Source organism: Crinia signifera, chromosome 4 (genome assembly GCF_055691185.1).
Source record: "Crinia signifera chromosome 4, ASM5569118v1, whole genome shotgun sequence".
Lineage (NCBI taxonomy): Eukaryota > Metazoa > Chordata > Amphibia > Anura > Myobatrachidae > Crinia > Crinia signifera.
This window is the reverse complement of record NC_139220.1, coordinates 85,868,607-85,892,498: the sequence shown is the minus strand read 5'-3', so window position 1 is coordinate 85,892,498 and position 23,892 is coordinate 85,868,607. Positions and strand designations below refer to the sequence as shown.

The 23,892-nt window shown below is 42.1% G+C and overlaps 1 protein-coding gene across 7 annotated transcripts in view; it reads right to left on the bottom strand.

Annotated features, from left to right (window-relative positions):
• Window positions 1-23,892, bottom strand: part of FGF1 (fibroblast growth factor 1) — a 283,447-nt gene that overhangs the window by 174,676 nt on the left and 84,879 nt on the right. For 4 of the 7 annotated variants that reach the window (XR_014473371.1, XM_083181927.1, XM_083181924.1 and 1 more), the window contains exon 3: window positions 21,998-22,104. The exons of the other annotated variants lie outside the window; for them this stretch is intronic. The gene's annotated coding sequence lies outside the window, so the exon portion shown is untranslated. The remainder of the gene's footprint in view (window positions 1-21,997; window positions 22,105-23,892) is intronic. 7 annotated transcript variants of the gene reach the window in all.

Below are 23,892 nucleotides of genomic sequence, written 5' to 3'. Positions count from 1 at the left end.
AGGACGTATAGTTGGTTGCATCGGGTTGCTGAAGCAATTACAGTCCCTCTTTCATTATGCACCATACACCTGCCCTTTGCAAACTGGACTCTGTAGCCTTTTGCCTCGAATACGCTGATAGCGATGAGGTTACTTCCCAATTCTGGTACATACAGGACGTCTTGAATATCTGTGACTACTGTCTGTCCCTCAATTCTTAGTCTCACTGTGATTGTCCCAACATTTGATGCAGTAAGGACCTTTTCACCAATCCCGGTAACTGTTGTGGGTGTACACTGTGTTAAAGAATTGAACCACTCCTTGTTGCAGCTGAAGTGTCTAGAGGCTCCCGAGTCCATGTACCAGAGATCCCTCCTTGGCTTGTCTGTTACATTCAGTGCTGACTTGTTCTTCTTGTCATGCCGCTTGTGCATGCCACTAGTGTTCTTCATCCTGCATTCTGAAGCCTTGTGCCCTACTTTGTGGCACACATAACATTTGAACGTGCATTTCTTGGGTTTCGCACCCTTTGCTACTAAGGCAGAACCCTCAGTCATGGCATCCTTGTGGATTCTCTCTTGGAACTGTAGTAGCTTGGCTCTCACAACTTCAGTTGTAAGCTTGGTTTCATTTGACTCCAGTGCGACAACTAGGAAGTCAAATTCTTCTGTCAAGTTCTGCAGCATTACCATCGCCACTTCTTCCTCATCCACTTTTGCTCCTACACATGCCAATTGCTGAGCTATCGATAGTATCTTATCAATATAATCGTTCATGTCCTTGCATGCATTCAGCTTTGTTCCATACAGTGTGCGTCTTAGACTTATCCTTCTCATTAAGCCTTTATTCTCATAAGCACCTTGTAGAGTTGTCCACATGTCCTTAGCGGACTCCTTCCCACAGATAGTAGAATAAACATGCTGCTCCACAGCCAGGCCTATTGTGCCAATGGCCTTGTCTACCTCTTCTGGGTTTGGACTATCTCCTGGGGCTATTGTGACTTTCCATAGCTTCTCCCTCTTAAGCTGCATTTCCATAGCGAACTTCCATGTAGTATAATTCTCTGAGCCTTTGAGCTTTGGAAAGTTCATGCTATGCCCTGTACTGTGCATTCTCGTTAACTCTTCCACAAATGGCAATTCAGAAATAATTCCTTTGTGTTCTTTTATGTACTGCGCTAGCACTTTGTCTTTAGGGGGTTAATCTTCGCGCACGTGACGTGCTGGGCCCATAACCTATTGGCAGAGTGTCTATAAGTACGTGTAGGGTGGTTGTTAAACACACACTCCGAAGATATAACCAACTGAAGGATTTATTCAAGTGGCAGGCTTGTAGGATACAACAGTACTTATGCAGTTAACTTCAGGCAGGAATACAACTGGTACATTGGCAATCACAGTGTCTGGTTGTTACTTAGCTGTAGCGTCTGGCTTATGCAGGGTTAATGGCTATCAACTGGTTTACGCTGGCGGTATCTCTCCCAGTCGTCGCTTCTGCCAATGATGATGAATCTCCCTGTGCAAAGGTCACGCTTGTAACGGGATTACAGCGGGGCTTGCTCTTACGCGCTCCGGTGCACGTGGAGCTACAAACAGCATGGATGGAGTCACACACGCTCTCTCTCTGAGGCACACACTACGCGGGGACTTCCTAACAGGAAAGGGAACGCTGCCAGCAGGGTCAGGGGTCTCTGCCCTGCTATTCGCTTAAGCGAGCTGTCACTCAGGGTGACGCCTAGCTACGTTGCTGCAAGGGGACAAGGCAGACTGTGAGCCTTACACTAAACAGTGTATGGAGACAGGCGCTGAGCGCTACAATCTAACAAAGGGTTAACAAACTTCCAAAATGCTGTTTTGAATACTGTGAGGGGTGCAGTTTTTGAAATGGCATCATTTATGGGGGTGTCTCACATACAAGTCCCTCAAAGTCACATCAGAACTGAACTGGTCCCTAAAAAAATCAGTGTTTGAAATTTTCTTGAAAATTTGAGAATTTGCTATTCATATTGTAAGCCTCCTAGTGTCCAAAAAAATTAAAAGGAAGTTGAAATAATGATGGAAACATAAAGTAGACATATGGTCTATGTTAGTTATTAACTATTTTGAGTGGTATGATTATTTGTCTCACAAGCAGAAAATTTAACATTTTGCAAATTGCTAAATTTTCCATTTTTTTACGACATTTTGGTATTTTTCACAAAAAAACACAGACTGTATCGACCCAAATTTACCACTAATTTGAAGTACAATGTGTCACGAGAAAACAATCTCAAAATCACTGGGATAAGTAAAAGCAAAAAAAAGTTATCCCCACTTAAGTGATACATGTCAGATTTGAAAAAAAGGGCTCTGTCAGGAAGGCAAAAACTGGCTGTGTCAGGAAGGGGTTAAAATTCTTCCACCAATGACCCCCGCCACCTGTCCGACAGAAGCCGCCAGCACTCTCTCCGGCTCCCTCTCCCTGAACCTGAAGCCCACCAAAAGCGCTTCTTCTGCCTGCCACTACTCAATTAGATTTGGGTGGGGTTTTACTTCAAAGTGAGATCTATATTGCAGTGTAAAAATAAAGCAGCCAGTATTTCTCCTGCACAAAAAAAAAATAACTCACCCAAATCTAACTCTCTCTGCACATGTTACCTCTGCCCCCTTGCAGTGCACATGGTTTTGTCCATTTCAGAAGGATTTTGCAATTGCGATTGATCCAGAATAAGGGTAATTATCCTTGTGCCTATCATACAGTACAATACAGGGAAGAATCATGCGACCATCAAACAGTATAAAGCGCATCCCAGTGACATCCATAAAGAACACAGAGCATTCCAGTGAATGCCATACAGTGACAGTCAGTACATTTAGCATCCCAGCAACCACCAATCAGCATCCCAATGACTGCCAGTATAGTGAGCTTCCCAGTGATTGCCTTACTGTATAGAATGAACTACATTGACTGTCATATAGCTCAGAGAGCCTGACGATTTCCACTATACATCACGATTTCCACTATACATTACAGACATCATTCCACTTACAATACAATACAGATAACAAACATCCCAGGAACCACCAACCCTGTGCTGCAGCAAATTGTATAATTGTGCATTATCCTTATATTAGGGGTAAATATGGGTGGTATTTAATGGGATGAGAGATTCAGAAAGTGAGAGATTTGGTGAGAAATCTCCAGGTTTTTTTAAAGCAGCAATCATTTATACTGCAAAACCAGTTTGATTTTGCAGTGTAAATGGTTGCTGCTTTAAAAAACTGGAGATTTCTCACCAAATCTCTCACGTTCTGAATCTCTCATCCCATTAAATCTCACCCCAACATCTTATCTGGGATAGTCCCTACGGGGCGAACCTGGTACTCTATGGCCGTTACATTGACGATCTTTTTATTATTTGGGATGGGACCCCTTCTTTAGCACTTTCCTTTGTCGCACACCTTAACACCAACACATATAATTTAACCTTTACTCATCACTTAGATGCAAAGCGGATTTCCTTCCTGGATGTGACCCTTGAAGCAGTTGGTGACAAAATCGCCACCTCCAACTTCACAAAGGAAGTTGGAACCAATTCATACCTGCATTACAGCAGTGGTCATTACCCGCCCTGGAAAAAAGGCATTCCAAAGGGCCAGTTCCTAAGACTCTATAGGAACTGTTCTGACATCAGCACCTTTGGCCAACAAGCTGAAGATATGAAGGAGTCTTTTCTACAAAGAGGATACCCAAAGGACCTTGTTGAACAGGCCCTCTGTGAGGTAACATCCCTCAATAGAAAAGATCTCCTGACATATCAAAATAAAAAACAAAATGATACATACACTGACTCCAAACAAATTATGTTTATTTCAACATTTAATACTCATTCCAATAAAATTCGAAACATCATAGACAAAAACTTTAATATCCTTAAACAAGATCCGTTACTTGTAGATCTGTTACCACAAAATCCCCGACACATTTTTAAGAAAAATAAAACATTAAAAAATATGTTAGCTCCCAGTTTTCTGAGGCCAATTAAAAATTCTACTAAAGAAACTCTTTCTAACACCTGGTTAAAAGAAAAACCCAACGGCTTTTTCAAGTGTGGAGGCAATCGTTGTATAACTTGTGATCATATCCCCAGAAGATCTACCCATGAAATAACAAACAAAGAAGGTAAAATTTATAAAATCAATTCTTTTATTAATTGCAACACCAAATATATAATTTACTTCCTACAGTGTCCATGTGGTCTCGGCTATGTAGGCCGAACCACCCGGACCATCAAAATACGTTTCTTAGAGCACCGCCGCAACATTTGCAAAAAACTTGTGACACACAGTGTACCTCGGCACTTTGCTGAAGTACATGCAGGAGACCCTAGAGGACTAAGCCTTGCAGGCCTAGAATCAGTACCAGCCACTGCCCGAGGCGGCGATAGATTTAAAAAGCTCAGCAAACAAGAAGTATTTTGGATGTTTCAGTTACACACAATTTATCCCGAGGGCCTTAATGAAGCCGTTGAGCTTAACTCTGTACTTTAACTTTCTTTCACTCCCCCCTCCTTGTTTTCTTCTCTCCCTCCACTTCATCTCCCTCGCCCCTCCATTTTCTTGCTAGTAAATAATTATGTGACCTAAGTACCATTTACCCCTTTTATTCGGATTCATCCCTTTACCATCAATGCATGTCATATATGGATAAATGCATTACACAAAAATACCATACACCATGCACATCTCTACTTGGATTCATTCCTTCACTATATAATGTGCGTCATATATAATGCACTATGCAGAAACAAAGTGCACTAATACATTATTAATATGCTTCATTTATACTTAACACTCTTTTTGCTTTTTATTTATTTTTCTTTATGAAAAATACAACACAGTATATTTTACTATAATGAACACTTCACACATACATATCACTATATATTGATTCAATTGTAATAATAATATAATAATATATATAAAAAAAAAAAAAAAAAAAAAAAAAAAAGCCTCTATCTAAGCCTCATATTGTCTGTCTGTTATCTATTAATTGATATCCAAAATATATCACCACGATTTATAGAGTTTTGTGTATGATTTTTCTTATATAGCTTTGCATATAACTGTTAGAATTAATATCTAATGCTATAATAAACTCTTTCTGTTAAATTATATACCTCTATGATAGATTAATTCTGTATCTGAATACTGTGTCTGTACACAATTGATCCCAATGTTTTGTATAAATTGTGAATACCAACTACCATCAACAATTCTAATTTCCTATGGATGCTGGCTGTTAAACATTGAAGCAGTTTTCCTTATGTTTTATATAATGTATGTCTAACAGCCAACAACAAAGCTATGTTAATTTCATATAAATATTTATTTCCGGTTTTTTTCAGTGGAACATACATCCGTGCATGCCTAACTATGTTGACCTAGGCACTTATTAGATGTTGCCTTTTTTCCTAATGACGGGGAGGGCTTTTTCTGTTACACCCGACCAGTTCCCTTCTTTATTATATGTTACACGGATATAACCAGCCTTTCCCCCAAAAATATCCTCATTATATCTTACCCAGCGCACGTATAAATGTATTTATAAACCTAGATCAAGCCATTTGATTATTAAAGAACGCAGTATGAGACAGCGCTATGCGTCTCACCTGCGTTCCACTGCAAAATCCGGAAGTACACAGCCGGAAGTCGGAAGACGCCGGCTGTATTATCATCTGTCAGAAAGTTTAAACGTACTGTTTGCGGTTTAGTACCGCTCGTTTTTTATTGCAATACACTGTCTATAAATGCACTCTGTCTCCTGCTCACAATAAGCCTATTATATAATTGTTTTATATTTGTGAATAAATTTATGATGTTTACACATGTGCACCTGCTTTACCAATTAATATGGGTATATATACCCCTACTCCCAGCCTGTCAAGCTACCTTGAAAAAGCTGCTCCTAAGCAGTGAAACGCGTTGGCCAGGCTACCCAGCCACCCACCCTTCCATTCTGCTGCAAATCCAGACACCACCTTGGCACAGGAAAAGACACCATTGCATTACTTCTTTTCCAGAGGAAAACCAGACCTGGGACTTTCATTCACCTGCCTACACCTTGGAGTACCCACGTCTAAAGGAACGCCACCTTTTAAGGTACCCATACCTGGTTCAAAGCAGAACCCACATCACAGAGAATCCATACTGGGGACTTTTCCATCTCAAGTTCCTTATTGGAGGACACTCTGCAAAAAGGCTAATGTCCCAGGGTCAAAGAGGATACAATATTTGCTCATCTACCTCATTTCCTTTTGCCAATTGATCAGGTGACATTACTTAGTTCTGGACGCAGCTTTTTCAATATCCCATTTTTTACCATTCTTAACCCCTTCCCCCGTGCAATTGCATAGATTATTAGTACACATGTATGTTTTAATAAATTAATATTGTACTTTTTAACCTATTATTGTTTCTGTCATCAATTTTGCGCAATCTCCTCCACCCCTTTTTTTCTTGTTACTTGTAGGGACTGACAATCCCTTTACCTTGATTGCTGCAGGCCCAACTGCTCATACAGGCGCCCCTAACAGACACCCAGGTGTCTGTCCACCCTTTCTTCTAGCTTTTTTAGTCGTTTGTGGGGTTGACAGTATGAGCTGTTTCGCCAACTTTGATGACAGAATGAGCAGGAGACAGACATACTTTTCAAGATGGGAGCAACCCGTTTTTGAAAAGGAAAACATAGATCATGAACTAAGAGATGACTTTTTTAATTTAGAAAAATTGCTTAAAACAGAATTGAAACATTGGCTTGACAACACAAATTTACAGAAATACCTAGATAAAAACATTATACCTAGAGGCTTAAGGTTGTTTAAACCCTCAATTTTCCAACCTGAATCTGAATTTCAGAAGGAATGGGAACAGTCATTGGACAAATGTTCAATAGAACTTATAAAAACAGTAATTAGATACAGAAAAATTCAGGCAGACAAAACAATAGAGGAAATAAATAGACTCAAACAAAAAATGGACATTCACAAACACACTAGAGAATATAAGGAAAGAGATGAATCCACTAATGATAGAATAACAAAATTCGAGCAATCTATTGTAGAGATGAAAAGCAAGAAATTCAGAAGAGATGTAGAAGACTACAAACAGGGCACAGTAAGAACTTATAGAGACAAGAACAAAACAGAAAGAACCGCTCCTAATAATATCTCCCATCACAATGAAAGACGTTTCTCAAATAGACAGCAATATAGAAAAAAATCTTTCTCCAAACAACCATATGGGAGAAGAAAGGATGGGGGTGGATATACGGGGAGACAGAGAGACCACTCTGATTCCCGGATACTCAACCTTCATCGCCAAACTATTTATGGCATAGAAAACCCCTCAACACAAATAGAAAGAAAGAATCCTCCTCCCTCATGTCAGGATCAAAGACCTCTGGGGGCACGTCCGAAAGATCCGTTACTATCATCAAAAAGTAATCGAACAGAACAGGAAAAGGTTTTTTTAGACCTGAGATACACCACACAGGGAGATCCAAACCCTTACAGGGAACAAAATCCAGGTACACCAAAAAGGGGAAGAAGTTACGATTCAGGGGGCGAAGGGGAGGAAAAAAGGAGAGACAGAAGAAGCTAAACCTAAAATTTAGATCCGCTAAAAAACAAACTGTGTTTAATATTTCTTCAAAAATCCTTTCACCCACAGAATTGGCCCTCCTGGAGAAAGGCTTGAAGTACTCCCCCACAGCCCCACCTAATATGTTTGACCTCTTTGTTGAACTCAATCGGTTCATCAGAGGTCTTTGTCGAAAGAGATATTTTGCTCGCCAAATCCTTAACAAAAATCGGGATGAGGCAGCAGCCATAATCCTCGATCAAGGTGATGCACCAGCACTTGCAGCCTTGACAGAGTTATTAGAAGAAATAGGTACCACTTCACCAACCCCTAAAAAAATCTACGATATTTCCAAAGACAAATTCAAACTAAAATCTGATTTTTATCCCCTGAAGTCGAAAGGGTCGAGTGTGGAGTCATTTTACAAAACCACCCTGAGTGACCTCAAAAATATGTGCCAAAATATCGATCCCAAACTAGAACTCAAAAAGGCAAATTTGAAAAAGAATGAACAACAGGCCCTCAAAAAATTGATGAAGGATACAACAACTATAATAAGAGAGGCCGACAAAGGAGGGGGAATTGTTATTCAGGACCGCCAGGATTATATCCTGGAGGCCAATCGACAGTTAAAAGATACAACTTTCTATACTGTACTTGCAAAAGACCCAACTAAGATCTTTAGCGCCTCTCTTTTCGAATTACTTAAATCTGCATTCAATGACGGGGTCATCTCCAGGGAGGAACTCCGTTTTCTCTATTGTGAACACCCCCTTATTCCAATCTACTATCACCTTCCTAAGATACACAAATCCCTCACTTCACCCCCTGGTCGACCGATTATCTCTGGCATCCAATCTCTTTCTTCCAACCTTTCTTTTTATGTTGATTCTTTTTTACAGCCTAGGGTGTCCTCCCTCAGGTCCCACATCAAAGATACCATCCACTTCTTACAGTTGATTCAAAATATAGAATGGAAAACTTCCTACTTATTTCTTACTTTAGATGTTGCGAGTCTTTACTCGAACATCCCTCACAATCTCGGAAGAGACGTAATAGCGAGAAGACTTTTACTTGACGGGGACCTGGGGGATAGACACCAACGCTTCCTCACAGACTCCATTAGCTATATCCTTGAGCACAATTATTTTTTATTTCAGGAGACTTTCTTTTTACAGGTGATGGGAACGGCCATGGGGACCAGGTTCGCCCCGAGCTATGCCAACCTCTATATGGGGGAGGTAGAACAACATCTTATCTGGGATAGTCCCTACGGGGCGAACCTGGTACTCTATGGCCGTTACATTGACGATCTTTTTATTATTTGGGATGGGACCCCTTCTTTAGCACTTTCCTTTGTCGCACACCTTAACACCAACACATATAATTTAACCTTTACTCATCACTTAGATGCAAAGCGGATTTCCTTCCTGGATGTGACCCTTGAAGCAGTTGGTGACAAAATCGCCACCTCCAACTTCACAAAGGAAGTTGGAACCAATTCATACCTGCATTACAGCAGTGCTCATTACCCGCCCTGGAAAAAAGGCATTCCAAAGGGCCAGTTCCTAAGACTCTATAGGAACTGTTCTGACATCAGCACCTTTGGCCAACAAGCTGAAGATATGAAGGAGTCTTTTCTACAAAGAGGATACCCAAAGGACCTTGTTGAACAGGCCCTCTGTGAGGTAACATCCCTCAATAGAAAAGATCTCCTGACATATCAAAATAAAAAACAAAATGATACATACACTGACTCCAAACAAATTATGTTTATTTCAACATTTAATACTCATTCCAATAAAATTCGAAACATCATAGACAAAAACTTTAATATCCTTAAACAAGATCCGTTACTTGTAGATCTGTTACCACAAAATCCCCGACACATTTTTAAGAAAAATAAAACATTAAAAAATATGTTAGCTCCCAGTTTTCTGAGGCCAATTAAAAATTCTACTAAAGAAACTCTTTCTAACACCTGGTTAAAAGAAAAACCCAACGGCTTTTTCAAGTGTGGAGGCAATCGTTGTATAACTTGTGATCATATCCCCAGAAGATCTACCCATGAAATAACAAACAAAGAAGGTAAAATTTATAAAATCAATTCTTTTATTAATTGCAACACCAAATATATAATTTACTTCCTACAGTGTCCATGTGGTCTCGGCTATGTAGGCCGAACCACCCGGACCATCAAAATACGTTTCTTAGAGCACCGCCGCAACATTTGCAAAAAACTTGTGACACACAGTGTACCTCGGCACTTTGCTGAAGTACATGCAGGAGACCCTAGAGGACTAAGCCTTGTAGGCCTAGAATCAGTACCAGCCACTGCCCGAGGCGGCGATAGATTTAAAAAGCTCAGCAAACAAGAAGTATTTTGGATGTTTCAGTTACACACAATTTATCCCGAGGGCCTTAATGAAGCCGTTGAGCTTAACTCTGTACTTTAACTTTCTTTCACTCCCCCCTCCTTGTTTTCTTCTCTCCCTCCACTTCATCTCCCTCGCCCCTCCATTTTCTTGCTAGTAAATAATTATGTGACCTAAGTACCATTTACCCCTTTTATTCGGATTCATCCCTTTACCATCAATGCATGTCATATATGGATAAATGCATTACACAAAAATACCATACACCATGCACATCTCTACTTGGATTCATTCCTTCACTATATAATGTGCGTCATATATAATGCACTATGCAGAAACAAAGTGCACTAATACATTATTAATATGCTTCATTTATACTTAACACTCTTTTTGCTTTTTATTTATTTTTCTTTATGAAAAATACAACACAGTATATTTTACTATAATGAACACTTCACACATACATATCACTATATATTGATTCAATTGTAATAATAATATAATAATATATATAAAAAAAAAAAAAAAAAAAAAAAAGCCTCTATCTAAGCCTCATATTGTCTGTCTGTTATCTATTAATTGATATCCAAAATATATCACCACGATTTATAGAGTTTTGTGTATGATTTTTCTTATATAGCTTTGCATATAACTGTTAGAATTAATATCTAATGCTATAATAAACTCTTTCTGTTAAATTATATACCTCTATGATAGATTAATTCTGTATCTGAATACTGTGTCTGTACACAATTGATCCCAATGTTTTGTATAAATTGTGAATACCAACTACCATCAACAATTCTAATTTCCTATGGATGCTGGCTGTTAAACATTGAAGCAGTTTTCCTTATGTTTTATATAATGTATGTCTAACAGCCAACAACAAAGCTATGTTAATTTCATATAAATATTTATTTCCGGTTTTTTTCAGTGGAACATACATCCGTGCATGCCTAACTATGTTGACCTAGGCACTTATTAGATGTTGCCTTTTTTCCTAATGACGGGGAGGGCTTTTTCTGTTACACCCGACCAGTTCCCTTCTTTATTATATGTTACACGGATATAAACAGCCTTTCCCCCAAAAATATCCTCATTATATCTTACCCAGCGCACGTATAAATGTATTTATAAACCTAGATCAAGCCATTTGATTATTAAAGAACGCAGTATGAGACAGCGCTATGCGTCTCACCTGCGTTCCACTGCAAAATCCGGAAGTACACAGCCGGAAGTCGGAAGACGCCGGCTGTATTATCATCTGTCAGAAAGTTTAAACGTACTGTTTGCGGTTTAGTACCGCTCGTTTTTTATTGCAATACACTGTCTATAAATGCACTCTGTCTCCTGCTCACAATAAGCCTATTATATAATTGTTTTATATTTGTGAATAAATTTATGATGTTTACACATGTGCACCTGCTTTACCAATTAATATGGGTATATATACCCCTACTCCCAGCCTGTCAAGCTACCTTGAAAAAGCTGCTCCTAAGCAGTGAAACGCGTTGGCCAGGCTACCCAGCCACCCACCCTTCCATTCTGCTGCAAATCCAGACACCACCTTGGCACAGGAAAAGACACCATTGCATTACTTCTTTTCCAGAGGAAAACCAGACCTGGGACTTTCATTCACCTGCCTACACCTTGGAGTACCCACGTCTAAAGGAACGCCACCTTTTAAGGTACCCATACCTGGTTCAAAGCAGAACCCACATCACAGAGAATCCATACTGGGGACTTTTCCATCTCAAGTTCCTTATTGGAGGACACTCTGCAAAAAGGCTAATGTCCCAGGGTCAAAGAGGATACAATATTTGCTCATCTACCTCATTTCCTTTTGCCAATTGATCAGGTGACATTACTTAGTTCTGGACGCAGCTTTTTCAATATCCCATTTTTTACCATTCTTAACCCCTTCCCCCGTGCAATTGCATAGATTATTAGTACACATGTATGTTTTAATAAATTAATATTGTACTTTTTAACCTATTATTGTTTCTGTCATCAATTTTGCGCAATCTCCTCCACCCCTTTTTTTCTTGTTACTTGTAGGGACTGACAATCCCTTTACCTTGATTGCTGCAGGCCCAACTGCTCATACAGGCGCCCCTAACAGACACCCAGGTGTCTGTCCACCCTTTCTTCCACCCCATAGATCTACCTGTCTTGCATCTGACATACAGTTTTCTGTTTGTATGTACACAAAATTACTTGCAGAATAAAAGTGGCAGGTCTCAAAGAGAAAGGAGAAAGGGACCATGAATAGAAACCACCAAACTATACTGTATATGAATCCGACACCAACTGCAGTAATATTTATCACATATACCCCGTTCACACCGCACAAATACCGACCCAGGTTGTTGCTGTGTTGACCTGGGTCTCTTTGCTGTGTGAAAGCACCAAAAGGAAAAACCCGGTCCAGCAACCCAATATTCAGACCTGGGATAAAATAAATGTTTTATCCGTGTTGCACCCTGGTTACTGGGTAGTGTAAATGGGTAACCCTGGGTCGCAGAGGCAGATTTACCACAAGGCAACGACTGGTCAGAGTCTTATCCATTACTGTTCTCTCCTGGGCACTTGCCACTACACTACCAGAACTAATTCCAGTGACAAGGACAAGAGGTCGCGACCTGCCTAAATCCAAACCTTTTTGCAGAAGTTCCTGCTAAAGACTGCTGGAGAGTTATACCCATTTTACACCGCCGCAAAAACCTGGGTAATCAGCGGGTCAGCGGCGGTGTAAATGGGTCACGCCGTGTCCCTTTACATGGGACTTCTACCCAGGTCCTGACCTGGGTAGAACTAGGGCCGGATTTATCACTAGGCCCGTGAGGCACGGGCCTAGGGGCGGCACCTGTCAAGGGCGGCAGCCGCCGGGCACCTGCCGCCACTCAGTTTGTCAGTCTGACTGACACTGACTTTTACAGAGCGGCTGCTCCTCAGTGCAGGGAGGAGCTCTCTAGCCTCTCTGCATCCCCTCAGCGTTGCTGTCGGCTGCCGCCGTACCTGTCCCTCTTTCGGGCAGCAGCGCTGGCAGCGTGAAGCCACAGTTCTGTCCCGTCCCTCCCTCTGTGCAGAGCATACAGGCAGTATGCCTGCCTTGCTGACAGCCTGTAAGTCCGGAGCCCGTGTTACTTTCTGTTCCGTGCAAGCAGCAAGGAACTATTCTCCCTGCAGTACCAAAATTGTGCCTAGGGGCGGCCTGACCACCAAATTCGCCCCTGGGTAGAACAGGGCTAGGACCTGGGTCAGCTTCAGAACAGATATCGCACCACCGAGTAAGTCTCTGGCTACTCTAAGCCTGTGATGCCCAGTGTAAAAATCAGTCGATGGTGAACCTGAACGCTGGCTGCTGCAAATTGCGGCCATGCAATCAAGCCTGAATTAGGCCCAATGTGATAGAAAGTTGTGGTCCTGGAGGTGGTAGTGAAGTCAGTTTGAAGCTGCCCGGGTGGCGGAGGTGGGGTTCTCCAGGCATCTGAATTGGCCCTAAAATGAAGGGGACAGTAATGTGATTTGGGGGGTGGGGGGTGCGGCCAGTAATGTGGTTAGTTGTGGCCTGACCTCTTATTTCGCCCCATTCCAGCATCAAGTAATCTGACTGCCGGCATTCCATCTGCCGGTAATCCATATGTATTCCCCTTAACATACATAGTGCATGGTCAATCACAAACCTGTAAATATGATACCAACCAACAACATGTTTCTTTTTCTAAATAGTTGGATTACATTTGGTTGCCAAAATGCTTGAATATGCAGTTCTGGCATAAAGATACACCCTCAATATATTGTATAATAAATACCATAGACTAGTGCAGTGATGGCTAACCTTGACACTCCAGCTGTTGTTGAACTACACATCCCAGCATGCACTGCGTCAGTTTCAGCATGGCCAAATAGTAACACTGTAGCAGGGCATGCTGGGATGTGTAGTTCAACAACAGCTGGAGTGTCAAGGTGAGCCATCACTGGACCATAGTTGCCTACCCTCCTGCATTCTGAAATACCAGCAATCTCCCTCTCTCCCTGAATAGTCTAGCAATCTCCCTCAGTTCACCTAGCTCACATTATATAGCGATTACATTTTTGGGGAAAAAAGGAATGAGAGATACAGATGGAACGGGGCTCTTCTTTGCAGTGGATGGCGATGGTGACGCCAGCCGCCATCCCCCGCCACCCGCCATCTGTATATGCGAAAGGGGACACGCGCGCACGAGATGCGCGCGTGTCCCCTTCCGACAGCTTCCCCCGGGTCCCTGTCGGCTTGTCTGCGGTCACCCGGGGTCCCCACCGCCTCCCCGCACCCCCCCCTAACCCTGTCCATCAGGGTTCCTGCCGCCCCGCCGCCCGGAAACTGAGACGCGCATGCGCGTGAGACGTACGCCCGTCTCAGTCAGATGGACGCCGGGCTGCTGGCGGATCGCCAGCGGTGACGTTCTGGAGATTCACCAGCAAGAGGGAGCCCGGCTCCATCTGTAGATCATTGGAACCATGTCCCAGCATTGGTGATAATACACATTGGGGCAGATGTAATATAGCGTCGCTTATCGCTCCGCTTTCATACTTCCTGCTTCGCCTCATTAGCGAGGCGAAGCAGGAGGGGAGACCGACAAGATGTATTAACATCTTGTCTGCCGAAGCAGGGGAGCGCTAACTCTCCCCTCCGGCAATGTCCCCTCCTGGAGATCAGTTTACACTGTTTCGCCGTCTCCTTCCCCCCGGCCGGCTGGACTGGGCATGTGCGGGATCTCGCTGCTCACGCGAGATCAACAGCACAGCCCAGAGCCAACGGCAGGGACAGCGCTGTCCCTGCTGTTGAGATAGGGCTTTGCCAGCCTGCTGCTGGTGAAGCCAAAAGTAGCAGCGGGCGGAACGCATACATTCGGCCTGCTATTATTTAGGCAGAGCGCCCCTGTCCTTTACCGCACGCTGGCTCCTTAATACATGGGGAGAAGCGGTATCAGTGCACATAACATGCGCTGATACCCCTTCTCCCCCATAACGGCCGGTCATACATCTGCCCCAATGATACCTCCGGCTACATGGATTTCTTGTGGCCATTTATATGGAACCACGTGTAAAACACAGTAGATGAGCAATGCCTGATACATGTCACTGACTGTTCTGTAGCAAGTACAGTATAGTAACTCTTACTATCTGCTTTGGAGCTCATCTACATTTGGATATAAGTCACTAGTGTATATGCAAAAGGTCAAAGAGCTTGGTTCACACTTGGATTACTTGACAATAAATGTGCAATAAGTGTAAAATATAAATGAAAAATAGGCATTTTTTTCTTGCCGTACCATAACAGAAAACACCATTGTAAACATAAACAGTTCCTAAATATTAAATGAGTAATAAGAAAAGATTACTTTCTTAAGTTGTAATACAATGGTACATAGGATCACTGGCAGCTTTGCAGTCCCTGGGAATACATATCTACATGTGAGCGTGTCACGATTACCAGCCTTAATAAGGGATTTCCAGCACACGGTATTGTGCTCACACTGTGCTATAATGACATGAAGCCAAGGAACAGTTCTTGTGTGCATCTGCCTGCTTATAGCTGACAGGAAAGTGGGTGTGCTGACAATTACACTGGTTTTAGAATTGCAAAATGGAAGGAATGGAAAGAAGATCGTATTGTCTGTTTCTCACGAAGTCATGATGCCACCCTGTTCATGTTATGGATTTCTTATAACAATCTTTCTCTTTGATGCAGTTTGAATCTGTCTATATATTGAACATTCTGGTTTTTTTATATGTTCATAGGTAAGACTTAAGCGAGAGTGTGCTAATCGCCTCACCAATAGCAGAACTTGGTCTACCACACATAAACACCATTGTGGAGAATAGTCATCAGGGCTGGGATGGAAGGAAAGATTATTTTGGTCCAATTTTGTGAAATGTGCAATTTTTCCGCAAAAGTCAGCCATTTTGTAAGTTGGCCAATGTATTGTGTCCGAATTCCTTAAAAGTCTCAGGTTCCCAGCTCCGAATAAGAGCAGCCAGTCAGAAAGTCAGATGCAAAACAGCTCTATAAAATTGGACATAATCAGATCTGTTTTGTGCTGGGTTGTTGTTGTCGGCAATGTTGAAAATAACTCTAAGGACACATTCATTTACAACAAACAGTGGCGTAACTATAAATTTTGCTCCCCCCTGCCAAAAAAATTTCTGGCAGCCGTGGAACCTCTAAGATGCCACCTCCACACTTTCATTTGATGGGCTAGAATGTGGGATTTGGTGGTAGTGTGGGGTAGGGGGGAGCATTAGGTTGAAGTTATTCCAGTCAATCTCTGATGCTTCGCTCTAACATGTCCTAATGCTAGAGGTACGTAGCCCAATGGTAGGCTTTACAAAATATCCCTCTAATCTGGGACAACAATGTTTTACACAGGTTCTGTGGCTGATTAAACAGGTAAGTGCAGGCTAGAATTTCTAGATTAAAGGGTACTTGTGTAGTTTCAAGGCACCAGCATGGCTGTGCATCTGAGTCCACTTGCGGGGCTCGCTGCGCTCGCCCACGCTACGGGCTTGCCACGCTATCTAAAATCAACTCCATGCCAACGTGGATAGTGGGGGTATGAACTGTCCATGTTGGCATGGAGTTTATTTAGTTTATTTTAGAAAGTTTGGCGAGCGCAGAACCTGGAAGTAGCGCACGGCCATGCTGGCGCCGGGAAACTACACCGATTAAAGGGATATTATGATGACCAGCCTACCTATTGGAGCCCATTTTTATTATTAGCAAAGTGCAGTAACACTTGAAATAAAGGGCATATTTATCAAATCCTTCTTTTTTTAATACAGATATATAAAAATAATGCTGAATTACAAAGCAAACATGAACATTATTGCTGTGTAATTAGTATCCTTTGGGTACCAGGACAGATGGTTATCACACAAAATTAATTGGATAAATATGCCAATATAATTGAGGAGCCTAGAAAAAATAAGCACAGCTAAGTATCTAGCAACAAATCTAGAGTTATTCAGCTTAGTGGGTATGTGTTTTACTAAATGTCACAAGATATGCCTGTAACAATACATCGCAGCTGGATTGGAGAATGACCAGCGCTGACACTGTCTCCTCTGACAGTTAATATGTTAAAAGCAGAGTGGGTGGGTGGGAGAGAAACCACATCCTCTATGTAGCCCACCTTTGGAAACGGAAGCCACATAGCCTGCCTTCACTTATCCTGGCCAATTTCTAGGAACTGAGAAGGTCATGAAGGTTGTGCATTGCTGGGAAATGCATTATAGATTGGTGGAAGATACAGCCTCTCACTAGTTGTTCTTGCTTGTAATTAAATCTACTTCTGCTGCAGGACTGCACATCTGTTTATTTAGGAGATCACATTGAAACTGAAGCCCCCATTTTTTACTTCAATATTTAGAGCGATTGGACACTATAATAGATGCATACTTTACTTTGAACTTTAAAAACAAAGCAGCAGAAAAAAATATTAAATGAGCAAAAATGACCTATTAGAGCAAACAGGCTAGGCGGCCATTGGCAGGACTGCAAGGACTCCATTCCCAGGCACAGATAGAAAAGGGGCCCAGTACTGGAGTTTATAAGTTCAAATTTCCCTTGAAGCAATCTACAGGTTGAGTAGTGTGGTCGATGTTGCCAAGGAGATTTTAAACTAGACGACAGGGGGTGGGGGTAGCTAGATATAATGGGACCTGTCCTGTAGTGAGAATAGTAGGATTGGGGGTAAGGATCAATTTGGGGGAGGAGAAGGGGGGGGGGCAGAGTTACAGGCAATGTCCGAAATGTTGTGCAATAACAGTTATGTTACCTCATTACAGCTCTTAGGTACAGACGATTTTAGAGTATGGGAAGGCGTGAAAGACATAGGAATAGGTTTTCAAACTGTAAATACTGTAGGTCGGGCAGTGGAGTTGGTGGGGAGGGCTGTAGAGGGGCAGGTGGGTACAAGGAAGTTAGTAAGGAATACAAATAAGTCTAGGGGGGAAATTAAATATAATGTTAGGGACGCAACTAAAAATAAACATAAACTAAAATGCTTACTGGCTAATGCAAGAAGCTTAGCAGGTAAAATCGGGGAACTAGAAACTGTGGTCACTAGGGATGATTATGACCAGGGGCGTAACTAACTATTTATCGCCCCCCCCCCCCCCCCGCCGCACGTTTATTCGGCGCCCCCCACCTAATCTGCCCCCCCTTCTTACCTGCGGTCTGCGTCTCGCCCGGCTCTCTGTCGGGACCTTCCTGACGTCACGGTCCTGGCCGGCTCCTGCTGCATTTTTTACTATGTTAAATGGACTCAGTTTCAATGTTAAAATAATTTGACATTGAAGCCTATGGACAAATCGGGTCCATCGCATAGGCTTCAATGTTAAATATTTTAACATTGAAGCCTATGGGGAAATCGTGGGCATCGCGTCGCATCGTGTGCCTTAAAGTTAAGGCACACGACAAATCGGGTCCATCGCATAGGCTTCAATGTTAAATATTGTAACATTGAAGCCTATGGGGAAATCGTGGGCATCGCGTCGCATCGTGTGCCTTAAAGTTAAGGCACACGATGCCCGCGATTGTGGCCGTGATAAGAAACAAGTACCTTCTTTTTTGTTACATTTTCAAATATAGATAGGATGTTATTGGGCTACATCAATATGATGGAACATAACAGTAATGGAGGAAGACTTTTATTATATAGGCTGTAAGGACAATGGACAAAGCAGCACTAGGCTTTTTGTCAATATTATACCCCTTTCAGACCACACTTACATTTTTTTACCGTTTCAAAACGGTAATATGTGCGGTGTGAAAGGTCCATTTTGAATTTACCGGTTCAAGAAAACCAGTAATTCAAAACGGTTAAAAAGCAGGGTCCTACCCGTTTCAGTGTCCCTGTGTAATGTGATGGGACAAAACGGCATTGAAACGGTAGTATCCCTTACTTGAACGGGTAATATGGGGTGTGAAAGGGGTTAAGGCTGTCTGACCCATTTTTAAAAACGTTTTAAATTACCGGGTCAATGCCGTTTATGCGGTTTGAAAGCAGCATAAGTGTGTGCACATGATGCTTTTCTTACTAGTACTAACCACCTACAAATTGTGGATGTGGAATCCTGACTATACTACAATCTTGCTCATTGTGAAGCCTTATCTGAAGTTTTATTGGACGCTTCACATTATCTGCGTAGACATTGTGTCTTCTTTTTTACATATTTTTTTCCTCATGCTACAGTTGCATACTTCCCAACTTTAGAGTGACATGAGAAGGGACAATGACCGTGTGCCAAAATTTTGCAGGTGTGGCCCAGTGTGAAAGGGTGCATGGCCTATATTCATGCTACTGCAAGACCATGCCCCATTTCCACCGCCGTGGGGGCATGCCCAGAAGCTCCATGATCTGCTGGCTATGCCCCCAGCCCCTCTGGCTGCAGGAATAGATGCTGCCAGCCCCGGGTGGGATGCGGGAACGTCCCCAAATAACGGGACGTTCCCATGAAAAGCGGGACAGGTTTGAGGTATGCAATAGTAATGCTAATCGTTGCAACATTTTGTATAATGCATCCATTTTATTTATCGTCTCTCAACATTCCAGTATTGTATTCTGTTATCTACAGTATTTATAGGTATAGAAACACCGTCATTTTCAATAAAAGAATGTATCCATTTGCCACCAGCGATTGTGTTGCAATACACTGCATACCTGTCTGGCCTCAGAGGGGTTATCCTGGGATTAAAATAGTTCCTCAGTAAAGCCTCTACTGGCTGCTCAATGCGTCCCCAGGGAAGGTGGAATGGAATGACTCCAGAGGCAGGAAGCAGAATATAATATTGTTCTGTCCAACTCTTGATAAAAGCACCAAACACAACAAGTGCCAGAGAGGGATAATGGCGGCTTGAATGACATATTATTCTACTCTCTACTTCCTGTTTTATTCGGTTTTGTTCTTGATGGAAAGGAAAAACCACAACGTAGATTCCAAAAGAAAGAAATCTACTGCTTTCCCTGACTCTGAACTTCTCAGAGAAAAGAGCCAATGTTAGCTGCAACAAAGGCATTCTTTCTTATGGCTTTTCAGGAGCTAAACCTTTAGAAGATCATGTCATAGCATAATCATTATCTGTACCAGCCATTTGTTTGTGATGCAGGAATGAAAAGGTTAAATATTTGGTTTATCCCTATGTGCATAGTCCTGAAATGAAGGCAAAAATTAGATCACTAGTTTTGAAAATAAGTGGTCCAAGAAATACTACAATAGGATCTTGGGATCTGTAGTTCTGAATGACTGCATACCTCCCAACTGTCCCGCTTTTTGCGGGAACATCCCAGATTTTTGGCGCATTCCCGCATCTTGTCCGGGGACGGCAGTTGGGAGTCCAGATTTTTAAAAGGGGGGTTTCCAGATGTAATCAAAGCTCTCGCACTCTGCAGCGCATCTGGGGGAGTGGTAACAGCCCTGAAAATTAGACTTTTTATACACTGGATACAATATGGAATACAGTATTAATATTTAACAGTATAGATGGTCTATAGCAGGGTTTCCCAATCTTTTTCAAATCACGGCACCCCAGAGTATCAGAATTTTTCCACGGCACCCCTAGGCCCCCAAAAATATATAAAATTAAGTACATTGTGTTTATATGTGCTTCTTAGCTTCAGGTACAGTATGTGTTAAAGGGCATGATTTGCTTCTTTGTGTACACATATTTTATGATTGGCAGCCACCAGCATTGGTTTTGTCCATAAATATAGATCATAAATAATTTTAATTGGTACCGGACCACCAACCCATGGCACCCCCCGCAAGTGTCGCGAGCCACGGCACACAGTTTGGGAACCACTGGTCTATAGTATAGGCTGTTTCAAACATTTAAATAACATAAGTGGTCAGGTAAAGTTTAAACATGCCATAATAAATAAATACACAGACATCATTGAACCAGTACTTTATGTCAGCACCGGGGTTTCTTGTGTTCCCGGCTGTGACCGTGGTGGACCAGTGGAGGGCGCTGGAAAGCAGGAGGCTTGATGTATGACATGCACGGGTAACCAGGGCACAGCAAGCCAGAGGGTTGGCGGAGACCAGAAGCAGGGGCAGGGAGTCTAACTTGCCAGCCGTATTCACCAGGGAGTCCTGCAAGGAACTTTGGACTTAGCTGCTCCGGTGCTTGATACAAATTTCTGATTATGTTCTTTATGTTTTTATGTTTTTATACACTTCCCAATGCTCGTTTTCAATGCTCATTACTGTATATGAATGCATATTTTCTCTGCTCATGCGATCCTCCCACTCATTGTATATTCTTAAGTGCTTTATTGTTAATTATGTTTGAAACAGGTGCCAATTAGATAGCTCATTACCATAGTAGTACAGGTACTTAAACCCTGCAGCCACAATGCTCACATATACCTTGAAAAAGCCTTCCTTACAGGCGAAACGCATTGGTTGAGGAGAGGGAATTTACAGCCCCATACAACCCACCGCAAACATTTGGAGATACGCTTTGAGACCGAACCAGCCTATTCTGAACTACCCTTTTGCCCTTCCCTAAAAGTTTGGAGGATTGGTCCCAGTCCAGCCTAACGGACTCCCTATCACCTGGCCGGGGAGTGCTACCCCACAAATACGGCGCCATCAATATTGGGAACAGGACCCCCCACGCAACGGGAATACATACAGGACATCTCGGAAGGCATGCTAGGAACGGATCTCATCCTTTTCTCTCCATAAAATACGGTACCGTATGGACTGTTCAATATATACATTCCCCCCCCCCCCCCCCCCCAGAAGCTTCATTTACCCAAAGCAATTATTGCTATTCATTGTGGCTATCCATGTTTATCTACTTTTTACTGATTTTTAAAAAAATTACTATATATTTTTTTTTATTTATTGTATATTAATAAATTGTCTATATTTGATCAATATTGGCACTTGTTGATTAATGTAACTGAATCCTTATATCCACCAGCGCAATGTACGCCCCCTATCCATTCTCCACAAAGACAGACATACCTTTGTGAAGACACCCGGTGAAAAACGCTGTATGGAGGCGGGAGCTGTCCTGGCAGCGCAAACAAATGATGTCAGCAGTACAAGGCGTGTTGTCGTCTAGCGTGCATCTATCACCATAGAAATAAAAATAAACACCCAGTATCATCGACGGCTACCTAGAATGAATGCTAGCAAATATTATACAAAAAGCATAGAAAGACAAGTACTGATACATATAAGGAGAACAAAGGGTTAGAGCTATGCTCAGAGTGGATACTTATAGGAGTACAGATAAATGAATGTTCATTTAGTCCATGCAGTGCCACTGTACCTAATCTAACAATCCATCGAGCTTCACATTTCTTTAAAGCAGCACTACGGTCTCCTCCACGTACAGATACAGGTACATGGTCTATCATTCCATATTTAATAGATGACAGGCCATGTTTATGTGCAGCGAAGTGTCGGGCAACGGGTTGATTGCTAGTGCCTATGGCAAGGGCTTTTTTTGATAGCGGACCTGTGCGCAGCCATTCATTATTTGAAAGAACGTTCTGTTTTCCCAATATACAACTGTGTCCGCATGGACATATTATCTGGTAGACAGTATATTGGGTGTTACAAGACAAAGTGTGTCTAATGTACATGCTTTGACTGGTGCATGGAAGGTTAAAAGTAGTACCCAGTATCATATATTGACAGGTTACACGTGGCAACGGATACAGCCTAATTTACGGGTGGTCCGGGTATTTTTATTTGGTGCAACATCTGATTTAACCAGAATATCTTTAAGATTTCTGGACCGTTTGTAATTTGTCAATAATCTGGAATTGCTAATTCCTATTTCAGGGTCTGACTGTATCATCGGCCAATGAGAGCGAGCAATGTGGTTCATGGTGGGACTCATTTGATTATAGGTTGTAACCCAAGGAATGGTATTCGGAGGTAGAGGTGTGTTATTTTTAGAAATGAGAAGATCTTCACGCTTAATTGCCATCACCGTAGCTTAAGTCGCTTGTAATTTAGATATCGTATATCCTCTAGCAGCAAATCGATCAACCATGTCATCCAACTGTGTTATTACAACATCAGGATCAGATACAATGCGTCTTACTCGGAGCACTTAAGGAAGACTCCTCACAGTGGCTCTTGGATGGCAGCTTGAATATTGGAGAGCATTGTTTCTGTCGGTTGGCTTGGTATAAAGACATGTAGACAGTTTTCCATTATTAATTTTGATCAGTACATCGAGAAAATGGATTTGATGGTAATCAAACATATATGTGAATTTAATAGGACTGGGGCAAGAATTTGTGGGTCCCTCTTCCAAAATATATAAGTAAATCATCGATGTATCAATGAAATTGTATGATGTTAGATCAGGGCTGGGCAATTGCGGCCCTCCAGATGTTGAGGAACTACACATCCCAGGATGCTTTGCATTAGTTTTGCTATCTGGCCATGCTGAAACTGATGCAAGGCATGCTGGGATGTGTAGTTCCTCATCATCTGGAGGGCCGCAATTGCCCAGCCCTGTGTTAGATGATATACTGGGATTTTTTTTTTCAAAAAAGAAAAACTGCTCAAATTCAAACATAAAGGCATTGGCATATGAGGGGACAACTGTCGCCCCCATAGCCACGCCCATGAGCTGGAAGAAAAATTGATTATTGTAAAGAAAAAAATTCTTTAACAAAATCAAATTCATGAGTTCCAAAAACCAGTTGACATCTGGTCCATTTTACACTGTATTACTATTCAGAAAGTGTCGTAATGAAGATAGACCCATGGCATGAGGAACTGCCATATATAAAGAGCATACGTCAATGGTGAACATGCAGATTTCACTGTCCAAAGATGGTAAATGTTGTCACAATTGCAATATAACTGTGGTGTCCTTTAAATAGCAGTGATAG